We start from the raw sequence: 6,000 nt of genomic DNA on the forward strand, positions 1-6,000 counted from the left end.
GCAATGCAAATGCAAAAGGAAGAAACAAAAAGTAAGCAATAGCTATCGAGAACATGAGATGAAGAGTTCTTGAAAGTGAGTCCATTGGTTTCAATGATGGGCCAGTGACGTTGAGTGCAGTTATCCCCTTTGGTTCAAGATCTGTTGGTTGAGGGGTAGTCCCTGTTCTTAAACATTTGTTTATTACATAGATGAAGCCCGATCTGCTGAGTATTCTTTGCATTTTCTGTGAACTTACCCAAATGAGTTCATGCGATATCTGCTGAACTGTGCTATGCAAATACAATTGGTCAATACAAGAATTAGTTGAAGTCAGAGGAATGATTTTGCAGTTCAACTTTCAGAAGGATTATGTATGAGAATTAAATTATCTTCCATGAGTTTGCTCCTATTGCCAGCCATAAACTGAGTAATGACGGCATCACTTGTGGAAAGCATTGCCTTCCGTCAGATAATGAGATGCAGCAATACATATAAAGAAGAAGAATAGCCCTTAACTGGGCAGTGGAGTTATCGGGGCACCGTCATGACGGTGTTTCCGTGGCAAGCTATTCTTGTTTTTACGAGGTTGAGTTGCTAGCTCGACACTCAACCCGACTTAGATTCGAACTCAGGAACCTTCGCTCCAGAGTCTGGCGCTGATATTATTGTGCCGCCAAGCGGGACAGCAATACGTACACTGTACTCATGTTTAACTGCCTGCAACTGCATGGCACCTCATCATTGAAAAGGAGGGGAAGTGCACATGTGTTGTGATAGTGTGCTTGATAAGGTTGCATAACTGAATGTGTGTACAAACTTCACTTTGCAGCTCTATGAAGTGTATTGATGGAGTAGAATATCTGAATCCTGAGACAATGTGTTGACTGATAGAGACTTGAAACAAGTTGGAATGTAATGGTGATATTGTATAAGACATGGGTGAGACCGAATTTGGAGTATTGTGTGCAGTTTTGGTCACCTAATTACAGGAAGGATATTAATAAGGTTGAAAGAGTGCACAAGGATGTTGCCGGGACTTGAGAAACTGAGTTACAGAGAAAGGTTGAATAGGTTAGGACTTTATTCCCTGAAGCGTAGGAGAATGAGGGGTGATTTGATAGAGGTATATAAAATTATGATGGGTATAGACAGAATGAATCCAAGCAGGCTTTTTCCACTGAGGCTAGGGGAGAAAAAAAAAGCAGTCATGGGTTAAGGGTGAAGGGGAAAAAGTTTAAAGGGAACATTATGGAGGACTTCTTCACCCAGAGAGTTGTGGGAGTGTGGAATGAGCTGCCAGATGAAGCGGTGAATGCAGGCTCACCTTTGACATTTAAGAAAAACTTGGACAGGTATATGGATGAGAGGGGTTTGGAGGGATATGATCCAGGTGCAGGTCAGTGGGGCTAGGCAGAACAATGGTTCAGCACAGCCAAGAAGGGCCAAAAGGCCTGTTTCTGTGCTGTAATGTTCTATGGTTCTAAGTGGGAGTTATCTATTGAACATTTTCTATAGTTGTGGCATATTTAACTGAAAAGTTCATCCCCAGATCACCGGCATAAAACGTTTGAATATCTTTTAACAGATTCTTGGAGTTGCATTCCAACCATTGACTGTCACGACCATATACTCATGTTGCTTTCTGAGTGTCTCTCTGGAGAGTTTGATCCAAATTTTGCTCCAAATGCAAAATCATTCACTTCAGGTGCACTCTGAAAAGACGCCTTCAAATTCCGTTTCATCCAGCTGATATTGCCAATCTGACGAGATTTAAAAAGATATTGATATTGATTGATATAATTCCTCAGCTTTGAAGTATGATCAGAAGAAAAAGAACAGCAATATCTCGAGTGTTGTTTGAAATTAGCTTTAAGATTTACCAAAACAATAGAATTTAACAAATCACAGCATACTCTGAGAGCTTCAGATGTGCGAAGAATTTCTTCTTGGTGTATGACAATTAACTCATCTAATCTAATCCAATGTTACATACTTTCATAAGAAATTGCTTTAAAACTTACACTATAAACTAAAAACCCAGTTGGTTTTATAATTCTAGAATGTGCTTGAAATACATACAGTTTATTCACACCAGCTACAGTATTTATGCCCCCTGCTGTGCATTCAGCAATAAATTGCATTTTAAATAAATTACCAGACATTGTGTGGATGAATCATAGAAAGTCATCGAATGATGTCAATGAAAAATAGATACAATTCACAAACTGTACCTCCCAGTTAAATTTATAACTGACAATTTGCTTATTAAACTGTGTATAAATTCACATCAGTATGCTATTCTTCTGTGCTCCACTGAGAAAGAAATTTTAAAGATATAGGCTAAATATTTGCTTTAAATATTGGTCGATTTTTTTTAAAGTAGCCTCCTTTGGGGTTAAAGGAATATGTTTTTTGTCGTACTAACTTAAATGTAAACCATTTTATGGTATGTCTTCAGTCTATCAGTAAGGATATCAATAAACTCCTGAAGTTGCCTTTCAGTGTGGGGTGAGTATCCACAAAGAAAACCTTCATCTTATAATTTCACGCTGTGCCATTGAAACACATCTTAACATAGTTAAATAATACCAGCTTGACATGAAACAAGCAGCCCTGATATAACTCTATTCAGTTCTGCGGTTCTCTTCATTTATCTTTGCCCGGCATGGTACAGTGTGTATCTCTTCTCTCTGAGAGTTTGGCCCTGCAACACATGCATTCCATCGTCCAGGGCAAAGTTAATTAAATATTTTCTAGCTCCTGAACAACTAACTAGCAACAAGGATTTCTTTTTTTAAAAAGTAAGTCAACTACAGTAAGTGTGTGTGTGTGTGTGTGTGTGTGTGTGTGTGTGTGTGTGTGTTAAATAGTTATACTAAAAATTGTGCAGAAACTGAAATAATATAAAAATATAAAAAAGTGAGGTAGTGTTTGTGAGTTCAATATCTATGGACATTGAACCCATGAACTCTACCCCACTTTTTTTTATATTATTTCTGTTTTTTGCACTATATTTTATTTAACTATTTAATATATGTAAATGTACTTACTATAATTGACTTATTTATTTTTCTCTCTATTCTCATGTATTCCATTATATCAAATTTCACGACACATACTGGTGATGTTAAACCTGATTCTGATTTCATGGCTCAGAGCAACATTCCATTTCTAAGTGACTGAGAGAATGGAATTCATAAATATCTATAGGAAACCCTTGCACATAAGACGATCAATTCTTGATTCGATACTGAAAGCAGAAATTCCCTGCTGATTTTGTGGAGGTTTTGATGGCACAATTAAGACAAGAAAGGAAGGAGGGCTGAATACCTTGTAAGAAAGTAGTGCAGCAAAATAGGAAGAGGTTACAAAGGCGTCAATGACATCCCTATATTTCTCATTCTAAAGCTGAGTATATTGTACAGTACTTGACATAATATATGCAATACCGTGCAAAAGTCTTAGGCATGTATACATAGCTAGGGAGCCTAAGACTTGCACAGTACTGTATTTGTCAATGTGGAGTGGTGAGCGAGTTTGTAAATCTGATGGGAGCAAAGGATGTTAGGGATAGCGAGGGTGGAGCGCCATGGGACAGGTGGCAGGGGAGGAGTGCCGGGGTGGGGGGTGGCTCAGGTGCAGACAACTGCAGCCCTGCAACACCAGGCAAGGTCATTTGACACCCAACACTTGGTTTATGGATCATTACAGAATGTCTCTCTGGTGCTTCCTGCCTCCTTCTCCAAAACATGATTCCCCTCTCCCTGACCCCTTCCCACTCTCAGTCCACAATAGAGGCCCAAATCAGAATCAGATTTATCATCACTCACATAGGTCATGAAATGTGCTTTTCTTTTGTGCAGTACAGTGCAATACATAAAATTACTGCAGTAATGTGCAAAGTTCATGAGGACCCTGGCTATATATACATGTGCCTAAGTCTTTTACACTGTACTGTAGATTCATATAGCATGAAACAGGAGAATCAGCTCAACCCATCCACACTGACCCTCTGGGCTAGTCCTATTTGCCAGTGTCTAGCCTATATCTCTCTAAACCTCTCCTAACCATGTACTTATCCAAATGTCTTTTAAGTGTTGTCTGTGGGGAAAAAAGAACATGTACATTCACGATTTCTATAGCCCTTATGATTCTATTCCCCCCTCTACGACATAACACCTCAATTTCCTATATTCAAAGGAATAAAGCCTTAGCATGCCCAACCTCTCTTTAACGCAGACCCTCAAATCCTGGCAACATCCTTATAAATCTTCCTTGCACTCATTCCAGTTTAATGATGCCTTCCCCTCAACAAAATGACCAAAACTGTACACAATACTTTGTGCAGTCTCACCAACATCTTGTGCAACGTTAACGTCCCAGCTCCTACACTCAGTGCCCTGACTGATGAAGACCTGCATGACAAGTGTCTTCTCCACCACTCTGCATACCTGTTTATGGTGATTTCAGTGAACTATGTATTTGTACTCCTAGTCCCTCTGTTCTACAACACTCCCCAGAACCTGACTGTTCACTGCAGAAGGTCTACTTGGGTTTGAATTCCAAAATGCAGAACTTTGCCTTTATGTGAATTGCATGCCATTTCCCTGTCCTGGTCGATCAAGGCCCTCTAATGCTTGATAACCTTCTTCATTCACTCTCTATTTTATTGCCATCTTATGAATCGTGCCTTGTAGTCACCATTCAAGTCATTTGTACAAATAATAAACACAGAGCTTCCAGCACTGATCTCTGTGAGGCCTCCAGTCTCCTTTGTCTTCCTCAGACAAATGATAAATTATCTGTGATGCATAATGTTCAAAATCTTAGTGTTTCTGCAAGGTAAGGTTCCCCCAGCCTATTTACTCTCGTCAGGAATCCATCATCCTGTTGATCTGGCCAGGTGGGTCTTTGTTGTACGCTTTATTATAATGTTCTGCTATGTTGCGCACACTTGATTGAGTGTGGTAATTAACTATCACTGTGCAGAGTACTGCTGATCCCCTGGCTAAAATAACCAGCTAAAAGCAGACTGAAAAACAGCCTTGCAGTAGCTTCTCAAATAACGAAGAATTGTGTTGTGCACGGTCCTGAGTAAGTGAAAGCTCTTTCTACTGATACGGATCAGTGGGTGGTTGAATGGAGCCTTTATTAACACACAGGTCCATCAGCAACACTCTGAAATCCAGCTCCTCTGCGAAAGCTGGCTGAATAGTCTCTCTCTGCTTCACATGGTTTATAGGATGAGAAACAAATTATGGTGCCCACGAGACTGGAGTACTTTTCACCAGCTCGATCAGTGGCGCGCTGCAAAGTGATTTGATTCCGGCCACCGAAGTCCAGCAATATCCTAAGCATTCTGAGGCAACTTATACTGAATCAGCGACATGCACTGAACCAAATCATATCACTAAGTTAAATATGATGTTCTACATGCTGAAGTTTGAAACTGCTTAGTAATATGCTTGGGTACTTCGAAGAAAAGGGGGAGGTGGTGTTAGGTCTCTTAAAGAGCATTAAGGCGGATAAGTCCCTAGATCCTGATGAGATCTACTCCAAGTTGTTGAGAAAGGCAAGCCAAGAGATTCCTGGGGCCTAGACAAATATGTTTTGGTCCTCTTTAGCCACAGGTGAGGTCCTGGAGGATTGGTGAGTAGCTAATATTGCTCCATTGTTCAAGAAAGGAACCAGGGGTAATCCTAGAAGCTGTAGACTTAAAAACTATGGTATAGCAAGAGGTTAAACAAATTTAGGTTGTTTTCTCTGGAGTGGCAGAGGCTGAAAGGGAGAGCTGATAGAGCTTTATAAAATATGAGAGGTATATATTGAGTAGATAGACTATCTTTCTCGCTGTGTTGAAATATCTAATACCAGAGGGCATACGTTTAAGGTGAGAGGGGGTAAGTTCAAAGGAGATGTGAGGGGCAAGTTTTTTTACATTGAGAGTGATGGCTACCTGGAATGGTGGTAGAGGCAGATACATTAGGGAATTTTAAGATACACTTAGATGGGCATACG

This window comes from Hypanus sabinus, chromosome 4 (assembly GCF_030144855.1).
Source record: "Hypanus sabinus isolate sHypSab1 chromosome 4, sHypSab1.hap1, whole genome shotgun sequence".
In the NCBI taxonomy this organism is placed as follows: Eukaryota; Metazoa; Chordata; class Chondrichthyes; order Myliobatiformes; family Dasyatidae; genus Hypanus; species Hypanus sabinus.